This window comes from Atractosteus spatula, unplaced genomic scaffold (assembly GCF_055471065.1).
Source record: "Atractosteus spatula isolate fAtrSpa1 unplaced genomic scaffold, fAtrSpa1.hap1 Scaffold_16, whole genome shotgun sequence".
In the NCBI taxonomy this organism is placed as follows: Eukaryota; Metazoa; Chordata; class Actinopteri; order Semionotiformes; family Lepisosteidae; genus Atractosteus; species Atractosteus spatula.
This window is the reverse complement of record NW_028296719.1, coordinates 267,011-283,299: the sequence shown is the minus strand read 5'-3', so window position 1 is coordinate 283,299 and position 16,289 is coordinate 267,011. Positions and strand designations below refer to the sequence as shown.

General features: G+C 42.4%; 2 non-coding genes across 2 annotated transcripts; both read right to left on the bottom strand.

Moving 5' to 3' along the window:
- Positions 1-5,953: 5,953 nt before the first annotated feature.
- On the bottom strand, positions 5,954-6,035 carry trnal-uaa (transfer RNA leucine (anticodon UAA)). The gene has a single exon. It is a non-coding gene; the product is annotated as a tRNA-Leu (tRNA).
- Positions 6,036-7,487: 1,452 nt separating this feature from the next.
- trnai-aau (transfer RNA isoleucine (anticodon AAU)) lies at positions 7,488-7,561 on the bottom strand. Its single transcript has one exon. It is a non-coding gene; the product is annotated as a tRNA-Ile (tRNA).
- Positions 7,562-16,289: the final 8,728 nt, after the last annotated feature.

Here is a 16,289-nt window from a genome sequence, read left to right as displayed (position 1 = left end):
GAAGGAAGTCACTTGTCATGCAGCTATTTTATTCTTCATTGCACAATATGCTCTAAGTTAGCAAATGAAACATGAAATAAATCAAGAATACGATTAACATGAATGTATAAACATCCAAACTATACTTTATCACATTTAATTATTGGGTTAGCTTTTTATTGAGCCAAAATGTTATAAATGTGTGAACGTCTGTAAAATGGAAATATTTATATTTTTCTCTTTTCTGTTACCTGCCTGACAGCATTTTGTATCCCATTCAGTATATTACTGGAAAATATTAGACCCAACCTAAAGAATTCATGGGGGTAGTGGGACACAGTACTGCAAAGAGTCTCCTAAAGGGACAGAGCTATTAGTACTTATGTGTTTGAGTCTGGAGAATATAGTAAACTCTAAACATTAAGGGAATGCATGGAATCGGAAAATATAAATTGCATAGTACACAAGACTTAACTGGTTTTATTCTAGGAAAGCAGACAAGACTGAGTCATGGGACTCAGAGGATCCAAGGCTAGACTGAGTATAATAGGCTTCGGGCTTCTATTGTGACATCTACTGTAAATTACAAAAATGTTAAAAGTAAACAAAATAAAGTAACTAGAATGTGGTCTGAAATCACCCCTTTAGACACCCCTTTTACTTCACTGGAGTCAGATATGAAATGCAATAGTCTCCCGTTCTGTCTGCTGTGTGTTGCAGCAGAGGGACTCCCTGCAGCTGAAAGGGGCAGAGTAACTTGCATGCCCTCTAGTACAGTTTACACATGCACGACTTTAAAAGCTAGCAAGACAGGTTTCGATTCACATTAGCTGGCGAGCCTTGTTAAAAAACGAATGATAATGTAACATGCCACTGTTCATGAACAAAGTTATACTGAGATTTCCTAAGATACGTGATTAAAAAATAAATAAATAAAAATTTGAATCTCCTGCGGAACACATTCCATAAGAATCAGCGGTTTTACAGTATATATCGCCTTTAAAGGTGGCTTCTCAAAACGCTTTACGGGATAAAAACAACCAGAACAGCAGCAACAACAATATTGTATTTCGTTGCATTTTGAAAACCAAGTAATAACTTAACTATACAGTACGTGCAAACGTTTCGTATGTTGCTGTCGTGAATGCCTGCGTACCCATAAGTATTTTATTTGCCTTGAGTCTGTCTACAGTATCTCTGTCCCACTACCCCCCTCTCTCCCTCAATTCAATTCAATTCAAGGTGTTTTATTTGCATGACAGATGGGTACAATTCTTGTTGGGAATGTATACTTTGATATTTACACCCGGCGCGGCACCGAGGGAGCGTCTGCATTTATAACTTGGTTTTTAAAATTAGTCAAGCAATATGAAGCATCTCCTTTAACTTTTAAGTCCCTTAAATACATTGAGCACAGCTTTCTCACCATCCTTACACAAAGCAGAAACTGTCCGATGACTCACAGTACAAGTGGAAAGATTACAGATTTTAATCGTCTTTAATTTTGTCTTTAATTTTGCCTGTGGAGTGTATCTTATTAAGCTATAAATTGTATTTTGAGCGCGTTTTTTGACTTTTTTTTAATTGCATTTTCGGTGCGGACAGCACATACAAGGGTTAATGAACTGCGCCAAGAAATTTAAAATAGTATTCTTTAGGTGTGAGGGTAGGAGTGGACCGCAGCAGGCATAATCAGCAAACCAGGAAAACAAAGAACAGGACAGGTGAGATGTGTATCCAGAAAGCGAGTGATCAGAAAAAGGAAATGGAAAACGCAGAAAAAGGAAACGCTTTACAGGATAAAAACAATAACAACAGTAGTGGCTGGGCAAACGATTTTTTTTAATCGAAATACAAATTGAGATACTGTACTGTATAATGATGTGCATGAACAAAGGTATACTGCAATTTTCCTTAGATACGCGATTAATGCTTCGTAGGAGGAGGCGGTCTTTTCCTCTTGTCTAACAGTCTGTCCACAAACAAAACATTCCTGTTAGACAAGAGGAATTGAAAAAAAACAATTTTGTCAATGAAAACCGGTGTGTGTGTCTCTCCCTGCTGGATGTCCCTCTCACAAACTGCTGAATGAATAAAATAATTTTATTGAAAACGCGTTTGCGATTGTCTGGTATTTAATTTGGTCCCTTTTAACTGTTTTTCGATCTACTGTATTGCTTTGAGATGCCACTTTTAAAGGCGATATGTAAAATAAAGTTTTTTATTATTGTTATAGAGAAACATGATCAGATTTTCCCTGGTTCAGAAAAAAGTTCTAAAGTGCTACACATAACTTTCTTAATTCGATGTATTTAAAGCAGTGAACTACTGTAGGTGTCACATAACATTCAGAAATACAATCACGTATTTGACAAATAAAAACGATTATAATCTAATCCTTCCACATTTGATCCCAAAATCCCAAGAAATATAAATCTTGATGGGTAGAAAGCTATGCTGAAAGTTTATTAAGATACTTAGAAGACAAAGATACTGTATCAATTTATGTTGCATTTGCCTGATTATGATTAAAAAACACATATAATTAAACACGCGTTTGCGATTTAAATCAGAACACGATTTAAATCAATATAAATGTTTATATTGTAACGCATACTGTCCAGCCTCCATTTCTCTATAAAAATTTACTCTGTTGCACACACACACACAATAGAAGCAGGAACCACTGTCAGAAGGGAAGATATGTTCAAAATATCGCAAATATCGATCATGTTGCGATATTTTGAAATATAAAAGTCAATTGATTGTCCATAATATCGCTATTCTATTTTTTCGAAGAAATGTTTGTTAAAAGAAGAGTCTAGCACCAGCTGGATTCGAACACACAACCTGCCAGCTGGTAGTCACGCACCTAGACCAGTCGGCTACAAGATAGCACGCATGAACAGGTAGGCGAAACAGCCCTACACAGCCCTGTCGCAGCACACGAATACCGTTATTAAATTCTTTAGATACGCGATTCCATATTATATTAGCAGAAAAGCTTAAAACTACCACTTTTTCACACGCTATTTCACATGCTAGTTAAATACTTCGATGCTTAAAATCGTTAGGGAGAAATGGAATACTGGTGTGTATTTTTCCTTTAAAGTGCCGATTCCTGGAATCTGACTGGCTGACACCCCTCTGAAGTGGTTCCATAAAATCTGGTATACGGAAAAGAAATCGTTGATAAATACAAGTGTCTTTTAATACACTCTTTGCTGTGCTCTTGAGGATCCTTGTGATATTTTAAGCTCTAGTTGAATGATAGGTGTCGCATTTTAAATCATTTTCGTAGTTAGAAATTATGAAACGCCCTGTTAAAAGCAAGGAAGTTTTTATGCCCGTTGAAGTAAAACAAAATGCCTGACAAAGTATGGCTTGGACAGATTCCAAGTGCTTGTACAAATGTGCTAAAGAAATTATACTTTGAGTATACAGCTTGTCCAAAGTCATCCATTATTAATACTATTAGTAATATCTTCAGTAAAGGCTTTGATGCATAAATATTTCTGATAAAGGTAGGTTGTGTACTTTTGTCCAACTGAGCAATCTTGCTTTCATAAAATATACCAACATTTTAATGACTGATGATTAACATGCTGTAATACACAGTTCAAAATTAAAGGCTCAAATGCTGTACATGAGAGGTTAAGCTCCCCCTGGCGGTTTTACAAGGCGACGCCGGATAGTTAACCACGTGACACCACGTTAACTGCGTCATACTGCGTGATACTGCGACACGCCCACCGGGGTATGCCGCGAAATACCTCACTCATTTTGAATGGCTGCATCTGTATACTGTCCTACAACTGTTATTATTGATCACCGAATTATTGTACTTGACATGACTTCATTCAGCCTTTCCTGAACGTCTATGACAGGCAGAGAGAGTGCTGTTTCTGGTGCGATCTTTTGCAGCTGACATTTCACTGTTTTAAACGAACAAGAAATTAGATTGCTCATAAATCAGTTATTCTATATAAACACAGCGTAATTGCCCTCCGAAAATCCTCTTTTTCTTGTTCGTTTTAGAGACCTTGATCGAAACTGATTTTAGATGTCAGAAAGGATTTATTTTCTCTGTATTTCCTACATTGCTTTGTCGAGATTTTAACTTTATATCTAACTTTATATCTAGGCTCAGATTTCAACTATAAATCGTACAGTAATTAATAGCAGTAAATACTGATGTTTTGCGCCCTCTTACCACAAAAATATATGTTTTGTAGCTGGGATTAACTTTATTTCGTACGCGTAGCTACTCCGATTCGGACACCGAAAAGTTAAAGATGGCGGCAAATCAGACACCCAGAGAGGGGGCGTCTTCTCGCCTCCATAACTAAAATGCCAAATAGGAGTGGCTTAAGCGACATACACAGTCGTGTAACTGACAGTTTGAGGTAGCCTATCGTGTAAATTTCGCTTTGTTGCTGATAGGTTAAGCTTTCGAAACTCTGCCCCAAAGTCATGTGACTGATTTTTCGCCCTGTTTCGTTGGTTAAACGCAATGATCACAAGCACCACCATGGTAACTGGGATGTGTAGTTTTTAATTCCGTTTGAATTATAACTGTACGTACTGTCTTCATATTTGGCCAGGGCTTTAAAGAGAAGGCGCGCCAAAAAATTTCGGTGCCGTCGTCTCCGCTTTAAAGGTACCCCCGTGCTGGAAGAATTTGACCTCGGAACATTTGCCCAGCGTAGTTATAGTGGACATAAAAACAAGAGTTCGCTGGCATTATATCCTAGAAGACACAGACCGGCACCAGACCGGTAAATGCTTGATGAACTAGGGATTGGACAGTTTCCAAGTGCTTGTACAATCGATGGAAATGTTCAAATAAATGTGCAAAAGAAATAAACAAAATAATCATTTATTTCTTTATCATATTAGCTAGCTAATATCCTCTCTTTGCTAGTTAGTGGCTGTGTTTCTGCGTTGGGTAGCAACGGGTGACTGTTCTCAGGCGGAAGATGTAAACAGCTTAATTTTCGTGTTAAATAATTTTTAAAAATTAAAATTCATTCTATACAGCAATCACATATTTGGGTACCGTTTCATACAACTTTCATGCTTAAAATGTTTAGGGAGAAATGGAAGACTGGTGTGTATTTTTTCTTTAAACTATCAAGACCAGCCATACACAGTACAGTTAATGTACATACAGTAATGTTTATGTTCCTAAATTAATATCGTTTATGACCTTCAGATGCGTTATGCTCCTCTTCTTTTTATGCTCAGCTACTAAAATTTCCCTTTAGTGGTAAAATTCCATATAAATATTCAAAACTAAGCAGATTGAAATGTGCACAGTAAAGACATTAGATGATTAAATCTTTTCACTACCAACCAATGCACCACGAGTGCCCCTGTCGGTCATTTTGGCCAGCCAATCACTTACCGCGGTGCCCTACGGTGCCCTGCGGGTTGGTTACTGTACCACGGGTTTTTACCGCTCATTTTGAATGGCTGCATCTGTAGGTTGTCTCTCGCAGTGTTCAGGAATTGCATTCCGAAACTGAGTCAGATCAAAAGTTGTAAGAAAAGCACCTATGGTGTCGGTTCGAACAGCTTTATTGATTCGATGTTAAAGGCCGGAAATGGGGCACAAGACACGCGACCGCAAAAAGCGTCGCCATCTGCTTCCAGCTGCAAAATGCCGTTTGCGGACGCTGAAGCATTTGAACTTGAACTTTATTGCCATATGTAACCGGTACTGGTACAATGGAATTCTTACTTACAGAAGGTCTCTCGATTGTAAAACAAGTGTAAAAAACAAGACAAAAACAAGACAAAGTGCAAACAGTGCATCAACACAATATACAAACAAACAATAGACAATGTGCAAGTAAACATGTAGACATTTCTTTCCAAGGCAGCGGGTACAAGCGATCTCGCGTTTTAAAACCACCAGGAAAAGCAGAAAGGCACTTGCTTGCGCCGACACACGACGACGTGAGGAGAACACCGTAGTCGGCAGGATTCAAACCTGCGCAGGGAGACCCCAATGGATTTTAAGTCCATCGCCTTAACCACTCGGCCACGACTACAGCAAGCGCTGTGGTTGCTGCGTTCTTGCTACAATCTCACATGGATCGCGAGGCGCCGGCGGAAACCTTTTTCAAAGTCGTTCTCCATTAAAAAAAAAACCTTTCCAAAATACAAGACTTGCAGACAGACACGCCTCAGAGGACTTAAGGGTGGCTTCATGTGGGAATGATAAAGTCTCCCTGTCCGGACAGGAAAATGGCACTTTGTTAGACACAAAGAAACAATCAACAACAGACAAATGTCCACAAGCATTTAAGAAGCCGCACCATGTTCTTGCTACAATCTCACACGGATCGCGAGACGCCGGCGGAAATCTTTTTCAAAGTCGTTCTCCGTTAAAAAAAAAAAACCTTTCCAAAATACAAACCTTGCAGACAGACACGCCTCAGAGGACTTAAGGGTTGCTTCATGTGGGAATGATAAAGTCTCCCCGTCCGGACAGGAAAATGGCACTTTGTTAGACACAAAAAAACAATCAACAACAGACAAATGTCTACAAGCATTTTAGAAGCCGCACTTGAAATAGCTCTTATATTCGTGTTAGACGCTGGAATCGCCTTTTTATTGACGCTCTTACGAACGCCATGGAAAGCAAAACAAAGCAAAGCAGAGCAGAACAAAACGAACAAAATAAAACCCTCACGTCCTGCACTTGAATATAATGCCGTTACGTGCCGAAGCGGTATTGGACGTCATCCTAGCACTGCAACCCGGGGCGTACGGTATATGGGAACGAGCACACGTCACGAATCGTCTCTAATCACTCCCTGCACTGTAAGGCGCCTTGAAGCGTGCACCCTCAACATTCATCTTTGCGCATCTGTGAAAGGTAAACTCTTGAGCAAACTCTGAACCAGACGCTCAAACTCCAGCTAGGATTAGGGGTTGCATTCCCACGCTACTTGAACACTTTGTTTACGCTCAGTGCTGGATTTTGGGAACTTAAGGACGAGTGGGACTTTTCTCCTATCTGTCAATTCGTTTTGTTTTGGAGACTCTTGGCTGTCTGTGTTGTATAGTGCAGCGTGAAGAAAACGATTTCGAAAACTGTGCCGGCTCAAAAGTTGTAAGAAATGCTCTCCAGCTCTTTTAAGTCTCTTCAGTTTTGTCATTTAAAGTGAAACTAGATGTATAACTGGAGCCTCACTTATGCAAATGGTGAGGCTCCAGTTCGACATCTAGTTTCACTTTATATGACAGAAGTACGTCAGACTGCGCCGGACTGGGGGATCATTTCCGGTTATTTTTACCATCTTAAACATTTGAAATCCTCCCCTAGGCAATTGTGACACTTCATCTTGGCTCCACCTAGGACACTCTTCAATCTTCCATCACTTCTCTCTTCTCCCGCAACACTCTCGTCTGTCGGCAGTATGTGGCGTCTTTGCATTACCACCAATCTCACCACAGCAAGAAAGCAACGGGTTTTGGCAAGAGAGGAGGAGACTGCCTGGCCCGAACAGGGATCGAACCCGCGACCTTGGCGTTATTAGCACCACGCTCTAACCAACTGAGCTAACAGGCCTTGTGCCTGCTGTCCTCTCTGTGCTGCAAAAAATGGAATTCAGGGAAGTTTCTTTTGTCCTTCTTTGAATAGAAAGCCCTGCGATTCAGTGTACGGGCTTTCTCGTGCTGTTTAATGGTTCTTGTAACCCAAATCCTACACTGGCCTGAAGTGCCCCCCCATTTCATAGCATTTTTCAGCTGATTTCAAATGTACCTAAAGGAGAAGCATTATTGAAGACCATCAATTACCAAGAGCTTTTGTCAAAGGTTTTGGTGGTCACTTTTAATGAGCACAGAGAGCTATGACCTCGGATTTACATCTCATCCAAAAGACGGCGCCTTTTTACCACACAGCGTCTCCGTCACTATACTGGGGCATTGGGACCCGCACAGACATCAGGGTGAGCGTCCCACCGCTGGCTCCATTAACACCGCTTCCAGCTGTAAGCTTTGCTTTTCCCTGTAGGTCACCCTCATGCAGTTACTGACCTGGCTCACAGCTTCTAAGCTTCAGTGGGTTTTCAGTTGCGAGTTGAAAGGGGATGCAAGTGATGGAGCCGCTAACTGCAAAAGCCACTGCATTGGCCGGGAATCGAACCCGGGTCTCCCACGTGGCAGGTGAGAATTCTACAACTGAACCACCAATGCACACTGCAAGGGTCTCCAAAAAAGACGTTTTTTTACCACTCTGTGCTGGATTTTGGGTCCCAAGGGAACTTCTGGACGAGTGAGAATTTTCTGCTATCAAAATTTGGTTTCGGAGACTTTTGGCAGCCTACAGATGCAGCCATTCAAAATCCGCAGGCGATACCGCATTATTTTGCAGTACGCTGTACGCAGTCTACCGCAAGCTACCGGTAAATACCGCGAGTTACCGTAAATTCTCCTATAATACGACAAGCAAAATAATAGTAGAGAATAAATAAAATAAATAATAAATAAGAGAATCGCTTCACCATGCCTTTCACATGCTCATAAAAGAGATTGATTTAGGAACATAAACATATTACCATATGAAAACTGTAATGTATACAGTATGTATATGTATATTTAATGTCTTAACTGTGCCCGTTTAAGTATTGAATATTCATATCTAATTTTACCACTGAAGGGAAATCTTAGTAGCTGAGCATAAAAAGAATAGGAGCATACTGCAACGCGTGTGAAGGCCATAAACGATATTAATTTTGGAACATAAACATACAGTATATGGCTGGTCTCGGTACTTTAAAGAAAACATACACGAAACATGGTTTCATTATGACCAGAATCGGTCTTGAGATATTTTTAACTTGATTTACAGTATTTGAGAGGTATGTCTTAACACCGATACTACAGTGCTTAAGTACTGCTCACGTATATGTTTTATATTATACATTTCATACGGTCAAATTACTTTTGAGCAACTAATAAGAAGCGCGAAACGGTATGCGTTTTAGTTTCGTTTTGTGCTGGGACCCGTGGATTGATTAGAGATATCAAGTACATACAAGTCATTTTTTAAATGTTGTAGTTCGTCTTGAAAAAATGTTACGAGTACATCATCTATCAACAATTACACAGGTTCTGTTTCCATATTGCGGATTTTGGTTACGTAATATTATTTTCTAGATTTCACGTTGTGAATATATGATTTGGGCAAACAGAGCCGCAAAGAAGTACATTATGGGTTGTTGTTGTTTTTTTTGCAGTTTTATCTAGAACAAGCGATGCTTAAACCTTTGTCTGATTCTTGTGAAACTATCCACACGACAGTTATAGTACCTAGGAGTTGACTTCAGTGATGTCACTGATGGGATGTTTCTAAAAATCCATCCTCTGTAAAACGTCTTCTCTAGTTGTCCTGCATATGTATTCGCTAATGAAGCTGTGTGTTCTGAGCCTGGATCTCTACATTTCTGTATGAACCAGCTTAGAGGGCTAAAGACAGCTTGTGTTTAAATTGAGTGTAAGGCAATTTATGCTTCTAAAGTCATGGTCAGCATTTATTATTGTACTGTGCTGTAAACTTGTTCTGTGCCTAGTCACATTATTTTATAGCGTTTTTATAGTGTTATCAAATCCGGTGGCGCTGTGTGTTAGTTTCCTGACTCCCATATCACATGGTCTGTGATTGAATTTAATTCGTCACAGCCAGCACTCCGGCAGAGAGGGGGTTGTACTCGTAAAGTAGAAGCAGGCGAGATTTCCAGCGAAAGACACCTCCCCCCCACCCTCATACGATTCGCATTGTAATTACACATTGTAATTGTATTACACATTGTACACATGCTTAAAAGAGAAGAGAGAAAACGCAAGCCTTCTTCAGGTGTGAGGGTCTTCTGCTCAGAATGAAACGCTAAAATGTAATGTAGGCTCTGAATGGGTTCAATTATGATTTGGGCTTGATTAAGGTCGCTGCCTTTCATCTAAAACCCTACTTGAATCCTTCGAAACTAAAAATCAGCGTTAGTGAGTTCTAAATAAAGAGGTATCCAGGTAACAGTGAAACGGGCGGACAGTCTGGGGAGATCGCCCGTTTTCCATGTAAATAGTTCCCTGGTTCCGCACCCCTTGGTGTTTCTCTCGCTCTCTCTCGGGTCACCTGATCATTAGCTCGAAAGATTTCAGTGCTTTGTGTATATTCTAATGGTAGTGGGGGCAGGGTGTGTGGGAACAGGTTTGGTTGAAATTGCATTGGAGATCTATATTCTTCACACCTGAAACATTTTCTCTGAAAGCATTTTCTTCGCAGTTTAACCGATCTTGTTACAGCATGTTACAGTTTACTATTATTAACCATATTAATTTTAAGTGCTTAATGCCATTTTTTGACCAGGCACGAATATTCTTAAGTCCATATCTTCGCAAGTGAATCAGTGCGAATTGCAATACTAATTAAATTAAAACTACTAACTACTAACTAATACTAATTAAAACAAACCAGAAACGTGTTGTTCTGTTTAATGACATTACAAGTGGAAAGATTACAGATTTTAATCGTCTTTAATTTTGTTACGTTATACATTTTAGAAACGTTTCATCCATACAAACACCACAAAACTATTTTCGATTGTATTTCTGAATAGTATGTTACACTTAGTTCACTGTTTTAAATACATCTAATTAAGAAAGTTAGGTGTTAGCATAAACTATTAGCAATCAATAATATTAAATTTAGCACTGTAATAAGCTGTTGCACTTTCCCCCGCATCTTGTAAAAATATATTTTCATTGTTCAAATATACATTAAGTCTGACTATCATATAATAAGTTAAATACAAAACTAAAGAAAAAATAGGGTTAAATATAATTCAAAATATTTTGCTAACAATGCGACACCGAACAGTTAAAGATGGCGGCAAATCAGACACCCAGAGAGGGGGGGGGGGGGGGCGTCTTCTCGCCTCCATAACTAAAATGCCAAATAGGAGTGGCTTAAGCGACATACACAGTCGTGTAACTGACAGTTTGAGGTAGTCTATCGTGTAAATTTCGCTTTGTTGCTGATAGGTTAAGCTTTCGAAACTCTGCCCCAAAGTCATGTGACTGATTTTTCGCCCTGTTTCGTTGGTTAAACGCAATGATCACAAGCACCACCATGGTAACTGGGATGTGTAGTTTTTAATTCCGTTTGAATTATAACTGTACGTACTGTCTTCATATTTGGCCAGGGCTTTAAAGAGAAGGCGCGCCAAAAAAATTCGGTGCCGTCGTCTCCGCATTAAAGGTACCCCCGTGCTGGAAGAATTTGACCTCGGAACGTTTGCCCAGCGTAGTTATAGTGGACATAAAAACAAGAGTTCGCTGGCATTATATCCTAGAAGACACAGACCGGCACCAGACCGGTAAATGCTTGATGAACTAGGGATTGGACAGTTTCCAAGTGCTTGTACAATCGATGGAAATGTTCAAATAAATGTGCAAAAGAAATAAACAAAATAATTATTTATTTCTTTTACATATTGGCTAGCTAATGTCCTCTCTTTGCTAGTTAGTGGCTGTGTTTCTGCGTTGGGTAGCAACGGGTGACTGTTCTCAGGCGGAAGATGTAAACAGCTTAATTTTCGTGTTAAATAATTTTTAAAAATTAAAATTCATTCTATACAGCAATCACATATTTGGGTACCGTTTCATAAAAATTTCATGCTTAAAATGTTTAGGGAGAAATGGAAGACTGGTGTGTATTTTTTCTTTAAACTATTGTAGTGGCAATGCTTGTTAATAAGACAGAATTAAGCGTTGGTGTGCTCCTAAAGGAGGCCCCATCTCACCCTCCATCTCTGTGGTGCAGCCACAGAGAAAGAATTCATGCAAGCTGATTTAAGATGTTTTTCTTTTGATAAGAAGCAAGCTCCCAGACGGGGATGCAATTAGCTAAGCCTGGCTATCATGATCAATGGTCATCCACTGGCGCCTATCTGTCTAGGGAGTGCCGAATGGACATCTGGACTGCATTTCTAAGTGTCAAGAGTAAGTGACTTATATCTCACCTTGACCAACCAATCAGGGACTGGCAGGGCGTGGTAATACCACGTGGGTCTCCAATGCCCGCCAAACTCTCAACCAATCAGCACACATCTGGGTCTTGATCAAAAAGGGAGCGCAAGCTCAGTTCTGGGCTCTCCTTGGCCATTTTCACGCATCCTCAGAGACAATCACGTGACAACTGCTGTTGTCTGCAAAAGGACTTGGACTTTGTTCTAAGCGCGAGGCCGAGGATCCCGTACGTATTCAGAATTCTACCAACGTGAATGCTCCGCTTGATCAACGGCAGCCTACAGTTGGACCCTCGTCGACAACCTGAATAGCTTATTCAGAAGCAGCGCTGGACCGGGAACGAACCAGCTTCTTCTCAGGCAAAAGAGTGACTTGTGAGGACTCGCGGTCACACTCTGTGCATAGAGACTTTCTACTAGCCAGCCGGACTGCTGGTAGATCCCCTCGGAGCAACGACTGCCCTGCGCGCCGCAGTCAGATTCCTCCGCCCGTCCTACTCCGAGCTGCACCTCGACTGGTTGGCCGGTAGCCAGAGGACGCCGACACAACGCCCATTGGACAACCGCTGCAACAGAGCCTGTCAGCTGGTTTGGTGTTCGTGCCGGGAAATTCCAAATCCAAACAGTGGATAAGTAAACCCCATGTTCTACATTGCGTCTCGAGAATTTAATTGTACCTCAACACAAGTTGTTATCAATTTAATTCATGAGTAATGTATTTACTTCCGAGTTTAGAGTAACAGTGGGTAATAACACTGATTAGCGATTTGGTAACCGAACGATATATATTGACATATATTCTCTGTTGTGTATCTCTTTGTGTTTGCATCTCTTCGAGATTATATACCTTGTATATTGATAACCCTCACAGTAAGGTCTGCCGCTCGTATCCAGGCAGACTAGTATATGTTTGGTGCACAGTTTATATTAATAAATGTATCTCGTGTATTGAACCCGTGTGTGTGCGTTGTTAGTTGTTCTGACGATTGATTTTCTAAAAGCCCCAACGAACAACCTCGTGATTACTGCTACAATTGATAATTGTCTCAGTAAACCCATCAAACCACTACATTTAATGGCGTCCCTGGGTGGGCGAGTTTAGAATGAAATGAGAATCAATCGCACAGAATAACTGATATTGCTGTGAGTTCAAGTTCAGCACAGCACCGCGGCTTCTATACGCGGATACCGGGTGTGCTGATAACTGCGTAAAGAAATCCCCCTGTTTTCTAGCGTTTAGTGTAACGTGTACTGATTGGAAATCCATCTGCTCGGGTGTTTAGATTCCATACTGTATTTTGGTAAAAGAAAAAAAAGTAATACTCTTAAAGTTTCTCTGACGTAATGACAATGGCTGCTAAAATGTCTGAAGTGGAGTCGCTTATAAGTACTATTTCTAGCGACGACAATCCTGGTTACTGGAGCGGTATCGAAAAGTTGAACTTTGATGATATTGAGAAGCTGCAAGTAGATTTAGTAGCTAAGGTAGCGAACCAGCTTAACACAGGAGGGTCCGTGAACGCAGTTCAGGTCCTATCGAGTTTCGCCTTAAATCTAGCTAAACAGCTGGAACTGTCTTTGTCCGAGCTGACAAAGTTTCAAAAGCTTCAGGGAAAGCTAGAAAGATATAAGGCGGAGCGAGTTGAGTTGTTGGATATAATCAGAGAAAAGAGAGTGAAAAATGAGGAAAGTGAAGACAGACTCAGGGAAGTTTTAGGTAAATTAGATGACCTGTCTGCTAGAGAAACTGCGGCTGAGGTAGCTAGGAGAGACCTGGAAGCGAGCTTGAAAGAAAAAGAAAAAGAAATTGAGCGTTTAAATGAGCTCAGCCAGGAAAGGCAAAAGGAGTTAGATGCTGCCGTACTGGAAGCAAAACAGGCTAGATCCCACTTGCATGCCAGCCCACCTAGCAGCCCGGAGCGCTCACCCAGCGCGCCGGGAGGAGGTTTCTCCCGGCCAGGGTCTGTGGTCGGATCGGCATGGGGGAGATCGCCGAGTCCTGCGCGAGACGCAAGGGCGATGCAATTCAGGCATAGACCCCCTGCTCCTGATCACGGCCGTCCCCCTGCCCGCGGAGAAACCGTAAAAATTAACCTCCACTCCCTGAGGCAGTTAGCCAAAGATGTAGAAAGGTTTGACCCGTCAGTGTCAGGGAATAATGTGGAAACCTACATCGATGAGCTGAGACATACTTTGCAGTTTATGCCCGGAGCGTCCGAACAGGAAAAGGCTATGTTAGTAAGGAAAACTACTAGCCGAGCGGTCCACGAGTGGATGTCTAGACAAGGACCGGAGGTCTGTAATAGCTTTGAGGAGCTGTGTCAGGCAATGATCGGAGAATTTTCGGCTTTTATCGATCCCATAGCTGCCGTGGCCACTGCGCACCATATTAAGCACGAAAAAGCTGAAGCCCCTCGCGACTATTATGAGAGGCTTAGGCGCACTTATTTTGCAGGGCGGAATGAAGAGGGTTGCGAAGAGAACGTGAATTTCAAAGGTTTATTCATTGCTAATCTGCATCCCTCAATCAGGAAAATGATTGTGATGCACACTGATGCAAAAGCGATGAAAATGGCTGACATTAGAATGTTGGCTCAAAAAGCCTGGGGAGCTGAAGTCTCTGCTTCCTCAGAGCGAAAACCTGCTAAAACGGCCGTGTTCGCCACTAAAGCCAGCAGGGTTGACGACTCGCCTCAGCTCGAGGGAGCTGAGGTTCCTGAGCCCGCTAAGCCCCGGCGCAAAATAGGCAGGCAGGACCGCACTAAGCGTCAGAGCCGCCGTGAGCGCTACGGGGAAGGCAAGGGCACAGGCAGAGCCTATCAGAAGGCTGGACGAAGGGAGTCGACTGCAACCCGCCTGGCCAGGCTTGAACAAGCCCTGCTTGAGAGATCAGGACAGGGTAAAACTTCCGCACTGAATGCCGGAAGCGTGAATGAGCTTAGTGGGACCACGCCCCTTCTCACTGGAGGAGGCGGGGATCCATCCCAAACCCCTCCCTCAGTCTATCTGATTGGGTGGGAGGGTTCCTGCCTGGAAGAAGGCTGTGACTCTGAGTTGGGCGCTGACCCCGCCCCTGAAGTCAAAGAAAAGGCAGGCTTCCAACAATTCTTAGGGAATCTCAGCCAGAAAGGCAAAGCAAGGCGTATTTATATCAAGGTTTCTCTTGAAAACGTCTTAGATAGAGAAGCACTGGTTGACACTGGGGCTGAAATTAGTTTGATGTCAGCCGATCTACTCAGCGAGCTCAAACGAGTAGCGAAAGGAAAAGGCATCAGACTTAAGGTAGAACCGTGTAAGATAGATATTTCCAGCTATACCCAGGATCATGCCAGGATCACACACCGAGTGTGGGTGGCACTTAGGTTCGGGCCAATGAACGTGGTGCATCCTGTTGACATCTCTAGGTTTAAAACAGAGCCACTACTCATTGGCCAAGACCTGCTTGACAGGCTGGAGCCTCTGGTGGACTGCCAGCGTGGAAAATTGTGGGCTCAGGTCAAGCACCCTAAGCCTGTCGTACAGCAAAAAGGGGGGTTCAGTGGTTATGCTGTGATCACACAGTGCCCACTGAACACCATAGCTGAGTTGGAGGATTCTCCTGGTTCCTCTGGACGAGAAATAAATGTCTCTTCTTGCTTTCCAAAACTACAGGGAAGTCCTGCCCAGGCCAGCACTCCCACGGTCTCCCAACTACAGGAGCAGTGCTCCGAGCAGCTGCTTGACCCGCCAGGTAAAGCACACCCCTTTTTCATCCCTGAAGAAGAGTGGATCTCCCTGTCCGGTAATGAATGGGAGTCCTTTCTGTGCGCCCTGGTACCTCAGGGGGACAAGGACTACCACCCCATGGTGGTGGGAGGGGTCCAGGTGGCAGAAGTGCAGGTTGATGATGTAATTCTCAGCCTCAGCTCTGAGAAGTCCATAATCAGTGAAGGTCTGTTCGAGGACCTGTCGCGAAGCCGTCAGGTGACCCTGGTGACGCAATCACAGGGTCTGTGGTGGGCACCCCCACCTCATAGGTCCATTTGGAGCAAAGGAAGCTGTGCAGCTTCCATCTCCATCGGAAAAAGGAAGTTTGCTCACTACTTCCAGGTAGCACCTCAGCTGACCCATTCGGTCTGTATTGGTGCAGACCTGTTGGTTCGACTGGGCGCCCAGCTGGACACAGTAAACAGTGTGCTGTGGACACGGGTGAACCCAGATGCCCACTCTCTAAGCGGCGACCCCGAGAACATTCGGTCAGGTCAGACGATTCCTCAGGCCTGCCAGGTA